The sequence below is a fragment of the Zalophus californianus genome, chromosome 3, assembly GCF_009762305.2.
Source record: "Zalophus californianus isolate mZalCal1 chromosome 3, mZalCal1.pri.v2, whole genome shotgun sequence".
Lineage (NCBI taxonomy): Eukaryota > Metazoa > Chordata > Mammalia > Carnivora > Otariidae > Zalophus > Zalophus californianus.
In genome coordinates this window covers 54,903,154-54,924,291 of record NC_045597.1, presented here as the reverse complement: position 1 = coordinate 54,924,291, position 21,138 = coordinate 54,903,154, and the positions used below count along the sequence as shown (strand labels likewise).

At 36.6% G+C, this 21,138-nt stretch overlaps 1 protein-coding gene across 4 annotated transcripts in view; it reads left to right on the top strand.

The window, feature by feature from the left end:
* The window catches only part of TSC22D1 (TSC22 domain family member 1), a 126,999-nt gene that overhangs the window by 83,130 nt on the left and 22,731 nt on the right, over positions 1–21,138 (top strand). Inside the window, exon 1 of one of the 4 annotated variants that reach the window (XM_027591329.2) lies at positions 4,943–5,143. The exons of the other annotated variants lie outside the window; for them this stretch is intronic. The gene's annotated coding sequence lies outside the window, so the exon portion shown is untranslated. Of the gene's footprint in view, positions 1–4,942; positions 5,144–21,138 lie in introns of those variants that run through there. 4 annotated transcript variants of the gene reach the window in all.

The following is a 21,138-nucleotide window of genomic DNA, read 5'->3' as shown; positions in this document are numbered from 1 at the left end:
AGTAATACCTACCTCTTAGGATTATGTGAAACATAAACAGAATAGTAAAGCACTTAACATAGCTTCTGGCACTTAATAAATGTTAGTTGCTATCATTATTGTCCTTACGATACTTTTATTATTGCTTATATAATCCAAGTGATAGTGTTTCAATAAATATATTTTTATCTTAGTAACTAATCCCTTTTTTGAAACCTAGAACTTATGAATAAAATACGTAGCTCAAGAATATAAACGTTGAAAGTGTTTACTGTTTCTGCCCATCATTGAAAAGAACAGGCTTTTTGGGTCCTGGATCTGTCAGTTACTAGCTGTGTAATGTGCAGCAATTTTTTAACCCAAAGCTTTGTTTCTTCATTTGAAAACTGGGTTGTTTTGAAGATTAAATGATAGGATATATGTATAAAGCCATCGTTCTTGACATTTAGTAGACTCACAGAACATAACTGTTAATTCTCTTTCAGTAACAACTTAGTACAAGTTTAGAGACATGTACATATTTCTATAGTTTTGTTACCCATACTAAAGTAAAATATTAAGCACCTTTTGTATTTGGAAGACTGGTTGGAGTTTGAGAAGGCTACAAAGAAATTGTGACGACCTCAAGTATAATTGAGATGGGATATAAATATATGAAGGGTTTTTAAAATTAATTTGAATAATGCAATAATCTTTGCATGCAATTTTTAAAATAAATTATACAAAAAATGTTTTTTAGGAGTTCAGAGGAGGAATACTTTCTATACTGGGTCTAGCTTACCAATCCCCTACCAACTTTATTGTTGCTGCTCTTGTTGTCATTATTATTATTATTATGGTGGTTGTAGGACGTTCCTTGTCATTCTAGGAGGACATACAGAAGATAGAATCCACTTGTGGATTATTAGAAATATTTATTGATTACATGTCATCTACCAGCTTGATGGAACCAGGCTGAGTGTATTCAGCCTGCAAAGTGAGGATGAGGGGTATGTGGTGGGAAATGATCAACGCTGAATCTCGTTCATGAGCATGGGAGACGCTAGCAAATACATGAATGAACCCAGGAAAGCCTCTGCATCAGTTATGCTAACTAAAACTAGTGGTTCTTATCACATACTAATATAAATTTCTGTGCATAATTATAAATAGCTAATTCCCTCCTGTGTCCTCTGGGACTTTGCTTCGTCAAGATATATCCTCTCTAGTTATGTTTAATTTTTGACTCTTGCATAAGCCTCCAGCCCCACCGACGTCCTCTGCCTTCCTCACTCCCCATTCACCTGTGCTGCTGTGGTGTGGCCTTACCATGCTGCCACTCACGCTTCTGAAACTGCTAACGGTCTCAAGTCTGAATCACTTTTCAGAGCTGATCTCCTTTGACCTCTGTCTTGGGCACAGTGCCCGTTACTTCGTCCATTCTCTTCCCTTGACTCCAGTGAAAGGCGCACCATTCACTCCCTAGTTCTCTCTCTGGACCTTCTCCTTTTTGGTCTCAGTTAGGGTTTGTTGTTTTCTTCCCAGTCCTCCTAAATGTTGGTGTTCCTCTAGAGTCTATCATTTGCCATACCTTCGTTTTACTCTATAGGTTCTCTTCACATTCCAGGCACCTCACCCATATGCTGAGGGTTGGGCGCCTCCATCTGAGTCTTCTCGATGGCTTCGGAGTCCTGAGTTTGACTACTGTTAGTGCAAGGGAATGAGGGCACGGGCTTTAGCCCCTTCTAATCTCCATCACTTGTTAACACACTAAAGCTTCCCTGAGCAAACATACAATCTATGTAAAACAAACAACAACAACAGCAAATACAAAAACTCCTTAAAAGTAGAATGTTTGGTATGGAAACTCAACCTCAAGAAATATCTCCTAATCCTTTCTGCCCCTGGACAGTAGTTCACATTTTAAGTTTTGTCCTAGCTTTCACAAGGGATCTAGTAAAATTATTTTACCTTTTACATAAGGACTTTATTTTAAAATAAGAATAAAATACTTGCTATATTCTCCATGGCTTACTCTTTTCTCTCTTTTTTAAACACATCTGACTTCCAGGCAGGGTGTTAGGCCCTAGGGATACAACAGTGAAAAAAGCACACATGTTCCCTGTTGCCATACATCCAGTGTAATAAGGGAGTCAGGCTGTCTTACCTGTAATCACATGGATAATTCAGTTCTACTAAGCACTGGTCTTTAGAAGGCTTTGCATTTAAAAAAAAATAATGAATTCTTATTTTTTTGCAGTGGTTGTATTTTCCTGTTAAATATATTATTTAATTTAAATATAAATTCTAATTACTACATATAGATAAATCATAAAATCATAACATTTGACTCATAATTAACTCTGATTTTAAAAATAAAGATTAACTTCAAGTGTAAGACATTTATTTTTCGTAATCCAAGGGTCAGATCATACAGTTTATGAATATTCTTTACCACTTTCTATAAAATAGAGTACATTATTCCTGTTTTTGTATATTGGCATGATTTATTAGATGATAAAAGGAGGAGAACCATTTTATTATTATAAGTGTACAGCAAATTATGAATAATTTCTATTTTTTGACTGATTTAGAATTAACTACTCTTTTATAATTCTAATGTATTTTTTTCTGTTCTTATATTCTTGGAAATAAATTACATGAGTTCTATATCTATAGTTACATAACTGTTAAAGTACAAAGTTGAATGGACTTTGAGCAAAAATACTTAATATACAGGGCGCCTGGGTGGCTCAGTGGGTTAAGCGACTGCCTTTGGCTCAGGTCATGATCCTGGAGTCCTGGGATCGAGTCCCGCATCGGGCTCCCTGCTCAGTGGGGAGTCTGCTTCTCTCTCTGACCCTCCTCCTTCTCATGTGCTCTCTCTCTCTCTCATTCTTTCTCTCAAATAAATAAATAAAATCTTAAAAAAAATACCTAATATATATATTCTGTCAACAATCACATTTCAATTAATTTTAGAAACTCCATATCCCTATGACTTAAATATTTTTTATTAGAATATTAGTGTGTATGTTTTTTTTTTAAGATTTTATTTATTTACTTGAGAGAGAGAACAAGTGAGAGAGAGAGAGCACAAGCGGGGAGGAGGGGCAGAGGGAGAGGGAGAAACAGACTCCTCACTGAGCAGGGATTCCGACACGGGGCTTGATCCCAGGACCCTGAGATCATGACCTGAGCTGAAGGCAGATGCTTAACTGACTGAGCCACCCAGGCACCTAGAATATTAGTTTTAATGACTGCATAAGACAGGTGTGGCAGTTGCCTCCACCTGCTGGTGTATGGCTTCAGTCCCTCGTCTAAGTATTTTTTGGGAGTCCAGAAGAGTATTCTCACGTGGGTTCCTGCAGCTACCTGGTGTCAGCCACATGGTATTAGTTTTAATTTACTTCTCATCTGGCCACCCACTGAGGTTCTACATGTTCACTGGGCAGCTCCACTTTCGGTGGTTTGTGTTGTTGATCCTTCCCTGAGCCCTTGTGGAGGCCAGCCGGGCTGGGCCACTGAACCATTCCTAGGGTTCACTGGTGAAGCTGAGTCTGGGAGTTTTATCTGTGAAAAGACTTTTCACCATTGATTTAATTGTATTAATGGAAATATAGGACTATTCAGATTTCCTAGGTTTTATCAGTCTGTTTTAGTAAATTGTATTTTTCTAACAATTTGTCCATTTAATCTGTATCTCTTTAATTATGGTTATATTCCTTTTTCATTCCTGATAATTGCTTCTTTCTGCCTTCTCTTTTTTCATAATTAATCATACTGAATGTTTAGTGGTTTATTTTTATAGTCTTTTTCCCAGAGCCAATATTTGGCCTTGTTGACCTAACACATGTTTATTTTCTATTTTAATAGTGTTTGCTGTTATTTTTGTTACCTCTTTTCCTGTATTTTGGCTTCCTTCCCTGGGGAGCCCCCCAATTTTCTTGATAAAGCCTTATCCCGCTATTCTTTAGTCTTTATTCGATTGCTCAAGACTGTTCATTTTCCCTAAGTGTTACTTTGTTTGTATCCTGAAGTTTTGATATGCATATATTTGTTATTGCTCATTTTTAATCTCAGAAAAGATGTCTTTCTGTGATGTTGACTCTTGTATTATATTTTTCTATCACACATTTTCCTTTATTTTCTGAAGTTTAATCTAGTTTTAAAAAGGTCCAACTTGTGCATTTACTTATATACATTTTTTGTTTCATAATTTTTATCATTTTGCTTTTACCGATGTTAGTTCCTTTTACTTTGGTTGATTTTATCAGCCTTTTTCTACCTTCTGCGGTAGCATTGCAGACTGTTTAGGAGAAAAACAAATGGAGAACTGTGTGTTTCCCACCTCTACTCCAGTAAATTGTAGGACCAGAGGAGAGTATCCTTGACACAAATTGCAGGAAGTACTATGAGGCCTTTTGGGGATAGAAAAGCTGTTTGGCGGCTAGTTTCTCCACTTCTCTCGGAGACCTTGATACCTGCTTGCTTCGGTTTTGCTTTGCTTTTCTGTTTGAGGTTTTCCAGCCTTCCTCACTTCCCCATCCTCTCCCCACCTTTCCTATCTTCATCCCTTCCTTTATCCTTTCTTTTCCTCAAGTCTTCTTCCTTCCATTCCCGAATCCTCATTGTTGTTTTTTTCTCCCCCTCCCACATACAAACATCTTTCAAAAGTTGAAAAATCCCCTGTAGATACTTCTGACTTTTGGATCAAGGTGAAATGATCAATAAGAGGCTATATGCTATCGATTTGTTACATGCTAGGAAAACCTGAAGAAAAAAACCTCCTACGCCCTTTTAAGTCCTAGAAATCTAGTGAATCACTCTATAGATAGTATTTTTGTCCTTTCAGAAGGCAGTGAGTCGACCATAAATAAATTGGGTCACTGCCCCTTTAAGTAGAAACTGCCTTGAGGGGCCCTGGAACCTTGGGACTCCTTCCTGCCGCGCTGGGTCCACAGGAGTGTCAGTTGGCCCGAGGGCGAAGAGAGGCGCCGGGGGAGCGACGGTGCTGTGCGTATCTGGAAACCTCTTCTGTAGCCTAGTGACAGACCCGCTGTGAGGACTGCCCTGTAGTTCGAGTCCTCACGGAAGGAGTGGCCCTGCCGGCCCCCTAAACGGTGTTTATTCCCTTGAAAGACAGTTGGCGCCTCAGTCCCCCGGTCCCGGAGGCTGAAATTAGGTTCGGTTCCGTCATTTTTGTTTTTCCTTCCTAGTTGGGACCTTATAAAAGCTGTTTTTAAAACCGCTTGGAAGATTTTGTGGGGTTTGTGAAGGGAGGAATCCCCCCCCCTTCGGGTGTTGACTGAGATGAGTTGTATGGAGTCCTGTTTTAGTTGGTGATTTTTAAAAATTTAGCTGTGTAGCAGCTCTGTAACCTGTTTCATCCCTCAGGTGAAGCCCTTGTGAGTTGACCTAACATTGTAAATGTTTCAGAATTGTATATGGAGCTTTTCTTGCCCCAAATATTAACCTTCATTTTTTCATGCTTGAGAATGATGTGAGCTGTACTTCAGGATGTTTTCAAAATTTATATGTGAAGCAGCAGTTGCGTGGTTCTTGTGAAATGTTCGAAATTTTTGTGAATGCTTTTTAGAGCTGGCAAATTCTAGCTTAATGTTTAGTATGTATATAGGTATATATATGTATGTATACACATATCTATATGTGTATATATCCACATACTGTTTGTGTGTGGTGTTTTTATCCACTTTCTATAACTTAAACGGATTTGAATTTGGACAAAAGTACCATTCACTCCTATAGTTTATGTCAATGTAAAATACTTAAGAGGAATTGGTATTAATTTTTCAAATTAAGAACTAACTTAAAATTACATTTTTAAAACCATTTAAATTTCAAAATGAGCTGTTAACTGGCGTAAAATTAGAGAAAATACTTACAGGAATTTTGCGGTTAGCTTACTATGAAAAGACGTAGATTAAAGTTCGTCTTATTTAAAGGGAAGTGAATCAAAAGGATAATGGACAAATAAACTTTTAAGTCTTTTATAATTAAATCTGTAGATTCACAAATATTAACAGTTTGAAGAAAAGATATTCATTAGAGCTGAAATTGCAAATGGGAAATTTTCTGCTTCTCATAAATGAAATAAGCTTTTTGCCTAAATTAACTCTTGCGTAGGATGGCAAATTTTTCCAGTTATTTTTGTGAAAAATTAATTAACTTATTAATTCTAATTTATTTTGATTAATAGGTTCCTGAAATGTTTGCATACTTTCTAATGAGGTTGTCACATGGAGCACTAAGTGAACTAAGAAATCATTTAATATCTGATTACTAATGGTCAAATAATATTTATTTTTAAAACAATATGCAGATGGAAAGATTGTTTTTTTTAAAAAAATGAAATTTAGATTTTAGTTGTTGACAAGTAGACAATGAGGGGTTATTTTAAGATGTAATTTTTTTTAGGGGTGGCTTGTGATGATTTTAAAAAGACACACTTTAGTTAAACCAAATAGAACTTATGATTCACAAATAAATAATCCCACTGAAATGACTGGTTAATTGAAAATATTTTGGATAGGGGCGCCTGGGTGGCTCAGTCGGTTAAACGTCTGCCTTCCGCTCAGGTCATGATCCCAGGGTCCTGGGATCGAGCCCCGCATCGGGCTCCCTGCTCAGTGGGAAGCCTGCTTCTCCCTCTCCCACTCCCCCTGCTTGTGTTCCCTCTCTCACTGTGTCTCTCTCTGTCAAATAAATTAAAATATTAAAAAAAATATATTGGATATGTAGGATACATTTCACCTCAATTTTAGCATTAAGCCATCTTATTTGCCTACCTATTTTGTGATGACTTGCCTCCCTGAAGTTTGGCTTTAGAAGTAACTTAATACTCTATAAGTGCCATTACATGTATTGTCTCATTTGGATCCTTGGAATAACTTGTGAGGGAGGCAAGGCAAATGTTTTTATCCTTATTTTACAAGCAAAGACATTGAGCTCAAGAGGTAGTTACTTAAGGAAGCATATAACTAGTGAGAATAGGTCCCAGTTTTTCAGCTCCTGAGTTTATTTTTTTGATTATATATTTAGCACATTTAAAGTATGCTCAGTATTTGTCAGATGAATTAGCAGAAATAATTTTCATCATAAAACAATATATACTCATTAAAGATTTAACTAGAAATCTCTTTAATAGAACTGATAACATGTTTTATTGGCAATTTAAAATCTGATCATAGACACGGTCCAAGTCAGGAAGGTTATCTAGAGAAGTTTATGTCCAATTTTAGGGACATGTAGGGAGAAAATTAAGAAAAGCTGTTCATTTTATCAAGAAAGCTAAAAGGGGAAATGGAGTAAAGGAAGGGCTGTGATAGGGCTTTAAAAGGTGGTGATTTGTTACAACAATCGAATTTAAAACAAATGAACTTAAAATCTTTGTTTCTTGAGTTTTCTTTAATTTTCTCTTTTTCTGAGTTTACTTATGGAAGTTATAGGTAATGCCAGTATCCTTGTTTCTCCTATAACCACTTAGTGTATTGTTTGGACTTGTGGACAGAACAGATGAAAGATAGTGGAAATATTTATTTGCTTAACAGTTGATAGTTTCATCATCCTTGATAAACTTTTTGTTTTGTACCTTCTTTTATTAATGCCAGTCTCAACTCTGTGTAGTACGAGACTTTTTACTGTAAACAATTATTAGCAATGCTGCACAACTAAATGTGGAGCTTCCCTGGGGAATGATTTTGAAGATGGAAAGAATGGACAAAAATAGGTACCTCGAAGTAAAGTTAGCTACCTTTATTCCCAAATTCTGTTATACTCTCTACATACTTGTCTTGAAATACTTAGCAGTTAGATTGTCTCTTTGCGTCTCTCCTACTAAAATATAAAATTTTGAGGGTAAAGATTATGAATTTTTATGTTTTTGCTAGCTAAGGGCAAAAAGTGGTATATTTTAAATGGATGAATGGATGAGAAGTGAGAGACATCAGATATGCTAATGGTTATGAGTATCTGAGGGATTAATACCAGCATGCACGGTAAAAATGCTGCTTTATACGAGAAAAGAGAAGGTTGTGAGGTAAGAGATAACCAGCACTTTTCAAAGAAGTAAATTCAAATGATATGTTAGATCACAAAAATGGCAGTAGTTGCCCTTTCCTCTTTCTTGAAAGTTTTAACAATATAAATGCTGCTTAAAGGCATGGTTAACAGAAAAATAATCTGGCCAAAAGATCTGATTATCTTTTCAGAAACATTTTAGTAGCTATTCTCTTTTAATATATAAATCTCTGTTCTTTTGGATATGGTAGTTAGAAACTCAGGCAGGCAGGCTCTGCTACTTAGTACAGGTTATTTGTCCTCTAAGCCTCAATGACCTTATTGATAAGTTGGGAATAATGAGTACCTCCTTCACAAGGTTAACAGGAGGATTATTAAATACGATAGATTAGGTAAAGTACAAAGCACAGATTTATAGGAAGGTCTCAAGATTCAACAGTTTTTGACCTACATAAATAGAATTTCATATGATTCAATCTCATGTTACTGTTACCATGGTTTTTTTGTAATTTGTGTTCAAATTTTCACAGAATAAACTTCCAATTCTTTATACGTCAAAAGAGACTTAGTTTTCTGAAAGGAATTGTTATAGATGGTGCTCTGAAAATGCCAGTGATCCTACATTTTTATTTACTATTTTAAAACTAACCTTATTCATGTCAACATGTTAAGAAACTTCATTCTTTATTTACATTTGTTGAGTCTGAACAGTTCAAGAATTATAAAATATATGTAGTAAAGGTTCAAGAGAAATTTACATGTACTCCTACTTCATAGTTTAAAGTTGATCAAGCAATGCTATGTCGTGGGCAGTAAAAATTTTGCAGTTCCATTTATATAACATGATGGTTATTTAACTACAGAAAGAAAAGTGATCCATAATTGATACAAAAAATTTACTGAGTGTTCCAAGTGCTCACAATTGCATTTTTACACTTTGTTTTAAGAGAGAATTTAGTTTTGACCTTAGAAACAATTTCTTTAAGTTAAACATAGACAATTTGTGGGGCGCCTGGGTGGCTCAGTCATTAAGCGTCTGTCTTCGGCTCAGGTCATAGTCCCAGGGTCCTGGGATCGAGCCCCACATCGGGCTCCCTGCTCGGCGGGAAGCCTGCTTCTCCCTCTCCCACTCCCCCTGCTTGTGTTCCCTCTCTCGCTGTGTCTCTCTCTGTCAAATAAATAAATAAAATCTTAAAAAAAAAAAACAATTTGATACATTTCTATAAATTTCAGGGAACAGTAACATCAATATTTAAGATTTTAAAATGCTGTATTATTTTGATATTTTTTGAAATAAGCACATTTTTTAAAATCAAAGTTTTTAATTTTGTTTTAAAACATATTTAAACATATTTTGTTTTAAAATAGGAAGTAGTGAAGTCCTTTTGAATAGGTACCACAAGGTGGCAGGATTGTATTTTTGCAGATTCTTTTTGCTTTGATGTACCCCAAACCCTTGGTTATCTAAAATCGGTTTTCCATGTGATTAACTGTTAATCATTTTATAAACCAGAACTTTTAAATTTTAACTTTTCTGATGGAAAACTTTCTCAACTACATTCCATGCTTTCCTGAGTTTGTAAGCAGAAGAATAGGCTAAGTTGCCTTTATCAGTGAGCCATTTGAATACCAGTTACTGCATTGTGTTAAGATGGAGTGATAGATAGGTAAAGGTGGTGTGGAGGGAATGAGGACTGGTCCCAGCAGAGACTCCATTTTTGTGCTCTTAAAAACTGTGCCTGACGTCAGCTTGCCTTTTGCTTATCGACATTCTTTCCTATTAAAGTGAAGTGAATCATGTCAAGTGCCAGGCTCTGGCATGCTAGAACATGATTGTTTTGTGCAAAATTAAATAGCAAATGAAAGCAGACATTGCCTTCTCCCAGGGGGTTTTGTGACAGGTTTTTTTGGAGGGAAGGAAAAATAAACTATGAGGCCTTGAAAATTCATCAGTGGCCCCTCTAGGCAATGAGGAATAGAATTCTGTAGTTATGAGGAACATTAGAAACTGATTTAACTACTTGCGTAGCAACTTTAAGAAATCTTTATTATAATAATATTTTAGACTCTGAATTGTGCATAATTTGTATGAATGAGATAATATTGATTACAAAAGACGTGTCTAGGTATGAGTGTATTTCACTGGTGACTCTGTTTTTCTGATCTAGTCATGGAAGAGCTGTTCCAAGGCAGTTTGTGTCTTTATTGGTGATACAATAAGCATTGGGTAAAATTTTCAGTCTCTTGGACTTCTCAGTTTATTTCTGGATGCTGCTTTTTGCCACAGCTTTTCTCTCCCCTCCCATATACTACCAGGTCTAGAGTTGTTCTGTGTATCTGTTACAAAAATTGGACTATAGAGATTTCTTCTGGATTTCTTTCCCTCATTAATTATTTGCATATTTTTTTAATCTTTTAAAAGATACTATATATAGAATTCATGGACCAGATATCAGAACGAATCAATTCGACCTTACATAAGCACTAAGAAAGCAGTAGTTGAGCTCTACTGATTAAGGGGAGAGGAAGAGTACTTGGTCTCCAATAGCAGCCCTGTGTTTCTCTGGCTCTGGCAAATGTTCATCTACCTGCCTGCCCCTTTTCTGTTCTCTGTAGTGATCATCAACTCATGGAGGGCTGTGTTTTTGCCTTCATCTTTCATTCAGCCCTTCTGGGGTAACTGGAGACCTCTTAACAAGTGCTCCAGAGAAGCCGTGGAAATGACTGATAAAGTAGCTCCATCTGCAATGGCTATTAGAGCATAGACACTTGATCCTTTCTTCTCGGCTCTCCTTGGTAGTAACGACTTTTTTTTTTTTTTTAATTTATAGTAGATGAAGAGGTATAAGTTTCATGACTAAAATACGTGGATAAGTTTTCCTAACTTGTAATTTTAGAATGTATACATTTTCTTCCTGGCAAGGTACTATATGTTTTTAAGTAAAAATAATCTTATTCAAAATTTGCAAGCTGTTTTTGTGGATTACATAAAAGATTCATGCCTTAAGAACAGGCTAAACCCTCCCTGTTGCATTAGGGCAGTTTTTCTGTAATTGTATACTCTGAAACTAAGTTAACTTGGGAGATTAGCTGAAAGATCAGGTGCAAGAGCTCAGCTGTGTTAACGTCCTCTTACATTGCTCTGCAAAATGTTTAAGTATTAGCAAGCAGCTCACCTGAGGTGGTACCAAGTTTGAACATTTAACTCTAAGATAGCTAGAATCTCATTAAAATGACTTAAAGAATTAGCCCACAATTTAAGTATTTTCTCATTCTAAATGTAGTTTTAAGATCTATTTAATTCTTGTTTTGATGAAGGAATTTTGGGTTAAAAATGCATTGTAGTTGAATTTTTTTTTTTTTTAGATTTTATTTATTTATTTGAGAGAGCGAGAATGAGAGAAAGAGAGAGAGAGAGAGCACATGAGAGGGGGGAGGGTCAGAGGGAGAAGCAGACTCCCCACCGAGCAGGGAGCCCGATGCGGGACTTGATCCAGGGACTCCAGGATCATGACCTGAGCCGAAGGCAGTCGCTTAACCAACTAAGCCACCCAGGCGCCCTGTATTTGAATTTTTTTAAGAAAGAAAGAGTTGGTTAAGGGGCAGTTAGTTACAGACTTGGAATGCCAAGCTAAAGAGTGGGATTTTATCCTACAGGTAGTGTGTAATCATTAAAGGATTCAACTGAATGGGTGACAGGCAAGAAAATTAAGAAAATTTTAAGAAATTAGCCTGGAAGCAGTATACAGGATGAATTTGTTTCGATCTGGCTGGGTAGAGATTGGGGCCAGATTGACCAGATGATATGGTGATAATCTGGAAGTCTTATATGGGTCTGGGTTAGGGTGGTGGCAGTGGGAATAGAGAGAGAAAAGGCAGAGATATTATCAAGGAAGAATTGATAAGACATAGCAAATTGCTAAGTGTGTTTAAGAAAAATGTGTTATATAAAATTTCTATTTTTGTCAGAGACAGAAGTCTTAGACATAAGCTCGTCTCTACAGGAAAACTATTTCTGTACATTTAGCATATTTCAAACTCTTCATTATAGAAGAGATAATGCTACTTGATGTAAAGTTCAACAATGAAAGATACTGTTGATTTTGAGCCTGATTTCAAAGAATGATATGGCTAAAAGTGACTTTGAAAGATCATGGTGTAGTGGTTCTCAAATACTAGCAGCCTCAAAATCACTTGGTTTATTGGGGATGGAGGAGGATGTTCTAAAGGCTGCAGAATGTCGTGGTTAAGAGCACAGACTGTGTGTAGGTCTGCAGGTTTGAAACCTGGATCAAACCTTTACCATGGGCAAGCTACTTCATTCCTCTGTGTCCCAGTTAACTATTAGGGTCCTTCCAGGAACTAAATCAGATGAAATACAAAAAGTGCATAGAAGATTGCCTGGCACATTGTAAATGCTGAATAAATGGTAGCTGCTGTTGTTGCTATTCATTTATCATTTCCTACCTCTGGAGATTACAATCCATACCTTTGACATTGGGCTCAGGAATCTGTATTTCTAAAATATCCCTTCCTGTGACTCTGATCGCCAAGTGTGAAAACTCGTTACAGCCTGCTTTTCTACCTCCCTATAATAGGACTGTTTAAACTACTCTATCCATTTTTATCCTTTATTTTACTGTTCCAAAGATGGCCATGTTTTTAAATAGTATGTGCTACTATTTCAGCATGCTCAATCAGGAACTCCTTTTGAATAGCATACCTAAATCCCTCTGGAAATTCCTCCAAGCCTCCCTCCCCCACCCCCTTTCTCCCCACTTTGTCCCTCGAGTGGAATTGAGGCTCCTAGCTCTTAGGTTCCAGCCCCACATGCTGCCTCTCCCAGAAGCTGAGGTTAGTGCTCCTTTGGTCTTAGACCTCACACTCCAGCTCTGATTATTTCCAGCCCTACCTGTGCCCTCAGAAATATTCCTGTAAATTTTCTTGGGGATAATGAATATACAGTCTTATTTACTAGTTACAATTGCAAAGTTTTTAAATGCATAAATAATTTCAGGTTTTTTTTTTTTTTTTTTTTTAATTCTTTATAAGACCTATTCTCCAATCCCTTGACTATTGCTGGTGCCTTCCTCTGGTTTAGTGGTTCTTAGCCCTGGCTTCACATTGAAATCACCTGGGGAACTTTTAACAAACTGAGCCACCCAGGCGCCCCTTCTGGGGAACTTTTAAAACCTACCAATGCTCAGGTCTCAGATAGATCAATTAAGTCAGGATGAGCCTGAGTATCTGTATTTGTGAAAAGCTTCCCACTTGACTCTAAGGTTCGGTCTGGGCTGAGAAATGCTGAATTAGGCCCAATCTCATCACCTGCCTCACCACAGGTCAGACAAAGGAGTGCTTCAGCCATCTGAGGTGAATAGAGGTAGAACTGTAAAATTTTCCTTAATAGTGCAGGCATTTCTTCTATACCATGATATGTATGTTTCTCAAAACCTCATTTTACAAAATTGCATGCAAAAAATAAGACTGTACGGAGAAAACAGAGTTGGGGCCAACCACTCAATACTTAGGCAGCTTTGTAACCAGAGCAGTAAGCGAACAAAAAATTGGTACCCGCTTAATATAGCTGGAAGCTCTCATGGTAGATATTAAAAATAAAAGTACATGCCCAAAAAGTAGAGTGAAATGCCAGCAATATTTTAATTAGAGCAGAGGCGGCAGATGCTAAGATAAGGCCGAAGGAAATGGAGCTCCAAGCCAGTTGGGGCTGTGATGAGGCTGGTACAAGAGGAGCTAAGCTGACATGAGCTGAAAGCTGCACAGAGCTGGGGGGACTCCTGGTGGAAGCGCTTACTTTTAAGTTTTGTTAAATACAAATGAAAGGCCTCTTGCTGCTGCTATAGCAACAGAGTTGAGAGCTTTTTCCTTTCTTGTTAAAGGTTGCAATTCACTGGCTGTTCTGGCTCCTCTTGTGTAGGAAAAATCCCTATGAATCAACACAACTTTTGTGTTATCCTGACATCATTTTTCCATTTACTAATCACTCGTGAATTAATTTGCCTTCCAGAAACACATGCATGTTATAGCAGAGTGGGCTATATGTCACAATTTGTAATTCTAGACTAATTTGTGACATGACTTGACTTAGGCTTTCTTTCCCTCTAGAATATAAGCTCCCCGAGGTGGGACTGGGATTGTTCTGAATAGTGGTCCTAGCAGGCGTTTGCTGAATGAATGGATGACTCAGAACTTGTCTAACGAAAGTGGTGGGAGCAACTAGAGATAGAAGCATTAAGTATGCTTTTTAAAAAAATGGAACAATGAAAGTGACCTAACCTTACAGAAAGTTTAGGAAGTAAAGGAGGAAACAACCCCCGATCCCTTCCTTAGTCATATTCTGATACTATTATTATTACTATTATTTATATTATTACATGGACTTTTGAAGTATATATTCTATTAGTTCTTTATTGTAACAAATTATCCTAAAATTGAGTGGCTTAAAACAACAATAAACATCATCTTACTCCATTTCTAAGGGTCAGGACTTGGGAGAGGCTTAGCTGGATGGTTCTCGCTCAGGGTCTTGACATGAGGTTACAGTCAAGATCCCAGCTGGGGCTACAATCATCTGAAGGCCTGACGCCGGGCTAGAGAATACATTTCTAAGATGGCTCACTCACATGGTCAGCAAGTTGATGCTGGCTCTTGACAGGATGTCCCTAAATCCCCTGCTATGGAACTCTCCATAGAGCTGCAGGAGGGTCTTCATGACATGGCAGCTGGCTTCTCCCAGAGAGAATGATCAAAGAGAGAGTAAGGCAGAATCCTTGTGACTTAGTCTTAGAAATCATACACCATCATTTGTGCAGTATTATTCTTAGGTCAGTACTATTTGGTATGGGGAAGAACTTTACAAGGGTATAAAAACCAAGACAGGTGGATCACTGGGGGCCATCCTTAAGGCTGGCTAACACACATAGGCATTCATGTGTATAGGTGTCATCATAGGTCATGCATAGTCTGTATCTTTTTGTTCATTTAACATTATATAAGTATTTCCTGTGTTGCTTAGTTTCTGTTATTTTTCATTGACTATAACTCCCTAGTTTCTTTTGTTTCTAAACATGATTATGACATAGTTATACTTATTTTTTTCTAAAATGCAACTTAGCAGGCATTGAGTACTCTGTGTACATAGCTAAGCATTTCAAATTTGCCAATGTGTTCTTGAATATATGAAAATGTAAGCTATGTACAATCATATAAAATACCTAAATTATGAGTATAGTAAGCAGTACAGAAAATGATTGATTTTTTTTTTTCTTTCATGATTTAATCTACTGTTCTGGCATTATTCTCTGACAATTACTATGATTGGATTGCAGGTAAGCATTCTTTTAAACTTCTTCGTTATTATATCTTAAGAGCAAATGAATATAAATTTGCAAATACGATTTTTTTCATGAAATCCTCTAATCAAATGCCACACATTTAAGGATTTAGACATATCTTTTGAAGGCCATTTTGGAAGAGAGGACAGTTTTCTTTCTATAAACTTCCTGATGAAATTCAGTAATCTGAATTTATTCTCATTGACCCATGTCTGACTTAAAGTGTATAGTGTTCTTATATGTGGGCTGTTTAGCCATCTTAACTTTTAATTAGAGTCATAAGTGCAACCAGTTCTGAGCTGCAGTTTAGCTAGAACTATGGATAGACTGAAGATTAATACAGGTATGTCAGAAGTTTGTGAATATGTCAGATGAGTTGAATTTGGTTTATAGATGTTAGATCATTACCACTTTTCAAATAAATTTTTTTGGGCTTTTAAACTGAAATTCTGTAATTTTAGGAAATCACATATAGTTTTTATATCCACTTATACTTCTTTCCTTAGGCTTATACACAGATGGCGAAGTCCATTTTGTTACTTTGTCAAGTAAAATTGATCCCTTTGGTCAAACACTTGGGAAATTTATGTGCAATATTTTCTTTTTCTCTTTTTTTTTTTTGGCAATATGTTCTTATATGATTAGTTTTAGGATCAGTCCGGGGAAGGTCTAAAATTATTAAGTGGATCTCTTTCATTGAAAAGAGTGACATGATTTCAATTATTTTTTAATTTCTCAAGCTCTTAACAAATATAAAATACATCTAAAATCTTGTTTATAGTTACACATTAACTTTGTATACATTACATATGTTACACGTAAGCTTTGCTTTTCACAGATAACAGAGCTTCTAAATATTTCCAGACTCGTTTACCATCTTAATGGACATTATATTACATTGCATCATATTGCATTGGTTTCTTTCCTCGTTCCTTACTCTCTTCCAGTCTAGTTTTAGAACTTTTTAAGTTATTTTTTGTCCTTTTGGGGCGCTCTCTAAATTCTTTACATCCTCGTTTTTCATGTGGAAATAAAGTCCATATCATATTCTTTAAACACCCATATAAATACATAAGTAGGATAACTTCTCATATCTTGTATCTTACAATATATATATCTTTATTTTGTATAAGATTTAATTTTATTTGGATTTTTGTGTTGTACTTGTGCTCATTGCATTTGCAGGCTTGTAAATGATTTGTTGGAGGAGATCACCCATCTAAGTAAAAGTAGTATGGGCCAGAGTATTTCTTGAACATTTGCTATAAGATGATCACAGAGAAGGACTCAGAAGGCTTGCTAGAAATACATCATTACTACTTTCTTTTGTTGTCCAAAATCTGCTCTCATTTTCTATAAAAGCGATTAAAGGAGGCCATTATAATGTAGAGTTTACAGAGCCACATTTTCTATTATGCAGTACCTTTTTAAAAATGCTTATATGTGAAATAGATGTTTGGTGTTTTATGACTTGAACAAAACACGGTGCTTAGTTAAATGATAGTAATTGTTATTTTGCTGAAATAACAGTCATGTATATGTAAGTTGGCAATCTAGGAGTCACCAGTCTGGATTATTTTTATTGTATGATGGTTTCTGTGTAATATATATACTTATTTGTTATAGTGATAGAAGCATTTGAAGTAATGATTATATTTTGATAACTTGGCTTCCTTTAAAATCACTCCCCAATTGCCTTAACAGGTTAAGACCCTTTACCAGAATTTCTTCCTAGTCTCTCCTTTTGTCCTTCCTTTCAGCCTTCATGCTGTATCTGGAATCACCTTTCTGAAATCCAGAACACTCTCCTGTAGTAATGCCTTCAGTGTTTGCTCTCATTTCCCGGAGGCAGGGTTGATATATTTGGCTGGTTTACACTAGTAGGGTGAAAATTGGCTGTTTACAACCAGCATCTATTCTGATTGCCTGGGGCTCATGTGTTGTAGGGTAAATTTCAGATTCTTTAGCAGTGTTTTCAAGATTTTGGGTACTTGGAAGATCTCTGAATACTTCTGCTTCCATTTTCTACCATTCTGTAATTATTTCAGGTCTACTTTTTGGAGATCTTCCACAAAGATGCTTTGCCTTTCTGCTTGTTTTGGACATGCTCTTCATTTTCCTTGAAATATTTTTTCTGTTTTTGGTCTAATGATTTTAAGATTATTCACAAAGATTTAATTTAGGAGAAAGTTCCTTTGTGAAACCTTTCCTGATTACCCAACACCTACAGTACTACCCCCACTCCCAACCCCTTTACTTGTTTACCTCCTCCTATGCTCTCTTTGGTACCTGTGACACCTAAGATATCACACTTATTACTTTGCACTTTAATTATTGCTTGCAAATCTACCACTCTTCCTGGACTATGGAGCTATCACAGTGCTTTGCACAGGTGGTCACTAAAGAAATAATTTAAGAACTGTGGAAAGAAATTGGTTTTTTGAACCAGACAGACCTGAGTTCAAATTCCAGGTCTGTCATTTCACAGCAGTGGTTAAATTAACTTTGCTTGTCTCAGTTTGCTCACCTGTATATGTGATGGTAATAGAGGTGAGCTGACTATTAAACGAGATGATATGTAGAGTGCTTAGTGCATTGCCTGGTGCATAGTTGTTCAATTTTCCTAGTTAAACTCAGTTTAAAAGTTTTGTCTTGCCTTTTATTTTTCTCTTTGAACTTCAATCTGTAACAAGAAAGCAGTTTTTATCTGAAAACATTTCTCCCTTCTAGTGCTCTGGTAAAACTGGATGACGAGTTATATCACTCCTGCTGCTAAGGAAAAACATTGTTTACAAATTTCTACCAGCTTTTTAGAAGAGGGGTGCTTTACTCTTCAAAGGGAGCCCAGTGACTAGCCCAGTGCCAGGCACAAAATACTTGTGAAATAATATGCAATAGATATTTGTGGCACTATAGTGGGAAAAAACAACTGTCTTCCCCCTTCCTTGTTCTGGGCATGAGATCACTTGATTTCTTGCTGGAGGAACAGGCAGACCACAGTCACGGGAAAAGAAGACATAGAAGCTGATGGGGAGTTCCCCTCCTTAGCTTCTCCTTGACAGAGACTAAGATGGTACAAACAGCTTTTTTGAAGGAGGCTACTACCAGGACCGTCACATAGTTTGGGACATTAAATAAATTGGTGAGGGAAAAAGGGAAGGGATTCTCTTTAAACATATAAAACAAAAATATTAGGAATCACTTTGTGAACTAAGTCATCATATCACAGAGATTAAAGCAAAACTGGAGTTGCCCTTTTACCAAAAAAAAAAAAAAAATGAAATCTTCATTGGTTCTTGGGATGATTATTATGATTTGTTCTTAGGATTATTATTGTATGGTTAGGGGAAAATAAAGCAAGTCATATGAGGTGATTCTCAAAGCTGAAACATTTTCCTTTGGATATAATCTATAACAATACTGTTTATATTAGGCTATTTTCCAGAAATTTTCTACTTTAAAAAGTAAGTGGAGAAATGTGTTGACCTCTTTTGATTAAACCCAGTTACGACTGAAGCCGAAAATAGTTCGGAGCACAAGGCCATACATAGCCTTAATTACTCACCTTATTGTTGCGGGAAACGCCAGGTTCTTTGCCTGTGTTATCTCTTCATTTTACATAGGAAGAAATAACTTTTGGAAATTTGAATTAAAGTCTAACTCCAAAGCTCAAAATCAGATTGTTACTCTTTAAAGTTGCATTTAAAGGGGCGCTGGGCGGCTCAGGCTGTTAACTTCGGCTCAGGTCATGATCTCAGGGTCATGAGATCAAGCCCCAGGACAGGCTTGGTGCTGAATGTGGAGGCTGCTTGAGATTCTCTCTCTCTCTCTCCCTCCCTCCCTCCCTCCTCTGCCTCTCCCCACCTCAAAAAAAAATTGCATTTAAAAAGTCAGTTCTAAGCAGGGAGTAGACTTTGAGCTTTACAATTACATATCTAGACTTAAATGACCAAAATAACATCATAGATGCTTTTAAGGGTTGTTTGGAAGCCAGATTTTAATTGGAATTAGAAAGAGTAAGCCTGGGACACCTGGGTGGCTCAGTCAGTTAAGCGTTTGCCTTCGGCTCAGGTCATGACCCCAGGGTTCTGCGATCAAGCCCTGCATCGGGCTCCCTGCTCAGCAGGGAACCTGCTTCTCCCTCTCCTCCCTTCTCGTTCTCTCTCTCTCTCATTATTTCTCTCTCTCTGAAATAAATAAATAAAATCTTTTTAAAAAAAAATGGAAAGAGTAAACCAGCATCATTTTGGCTTTACCTCTCTTAGGCCATATAGAATCTTGCCATTAAGAGAAAATGGAGAATTTTTGTTGATACCAGTATCTTAGTGAGAAACATTAGGAGGGTAAATGTGATAGAAATAGTGACTTGGAAATAATCAAAGCCTTTACTAATCTGTTTAAAAAGTGAAAGTAGATCCTAGAACTTTCTCTATTTTGAAATAAGGAGACCTTGAAATCCACAGAAACTTAATTTTCCAAGTCCACCAATAATGTAAGACAGCATGGGGAGACCTAGATCAAATGTATACATTTGAAATAGATAACCTCTGTCATCAAAATTGAAAATTTGACCCAATATAGAGCCTCCTTCTTCACTTCCATACCATTCCTGGAAATTCTGCAGTTCCCTCGGCTGCACTCTTTGCCTCTCCCGACAGGTGAAGTCTTTGGAAATTATAAAGATGTTTGAAACTACCAAGCCAGCCACTACTGGCAGTAAAAGAAGCAGCTTCTGCAGGATTTGGAGATTTCCAGTTAAAGTCTTGGTATATAGATAGTGCTTTCTCTTTGATTGGGAGGAAGGTTGTTCCTGTTTGTTTGTTTCTGTTTGCTTTTCAGTCTATATACTCAACAGTCTTCCCGTTTCTTCTGTTTCTTTAGAGCTTGTCCTTACTGACTTCACAGCACTTGAGATTGCTCTAGCTATAGAAGTTTCCTTTATTTTCACGGGTTATCTTTGGTGGTCCACAGCATGGATTCTTTTATGCCTCTTGCTCTAGAGAAATTATATGTTCTTTCCTTCGAAAATACCCTCGTTCTACCTTCTCCTCAATACTTAAAAGCTTTTCTTTTGCGTGCACTGCTGGTGTTTTTGAATCAGAGTGATATTAGACATGTTTGGGATGTTGAGTGAGTACTTTTTTATATAGAAAAAATAACATTTGCAAAAGAATAGCAAAACATAATCTTTGTAGCACAACAAACGTGGTGGACCAACATACCTGGTACACATTTGAGATATACACGTTTGAGTATGTGTGTGTTTGTTTTTCCAGGCAACTTGGTTCAGCTGGTGCAACTTCCTGCTTCTACCTTGTATTTCTTGAAGACCTAAGCATAAGCAAAAATTGAAGTGTGTGTTATACTCAAATTCTTTAACAAATATAAATTGTTTTGGAACAAATTCATGTTTTCCGAACAAGATTTATAACAGAACAAATTGTACTTGATAGGCTCTTTTAATTAATAAAAGAAAAGCATGGTCTGTAGTTTTAGGAAATTTTCTTGAATTATTTTATGATACTTCGCTCCCCTCCATATTCTCTGTTCTGTTTCTTAAATTCCTGTCATTCAGATGTAGGCCTTCCAAACTGCTATTCTTTCTTTTCCTTCCTATTTTTCCTTCTTTGGTATTTTGTTTTAGTTCTGAGATATTTCTTTAACTTTGTTTTCCATTTATTCTAGTGAATTTTCACTGTGCTCTCATGACACCCATTTTTCAGCTTCCAAGAGCTCTTTTTGATGTCCTGTTGTTGTCTTCCTGCTATCATTAGATCCATGCCTT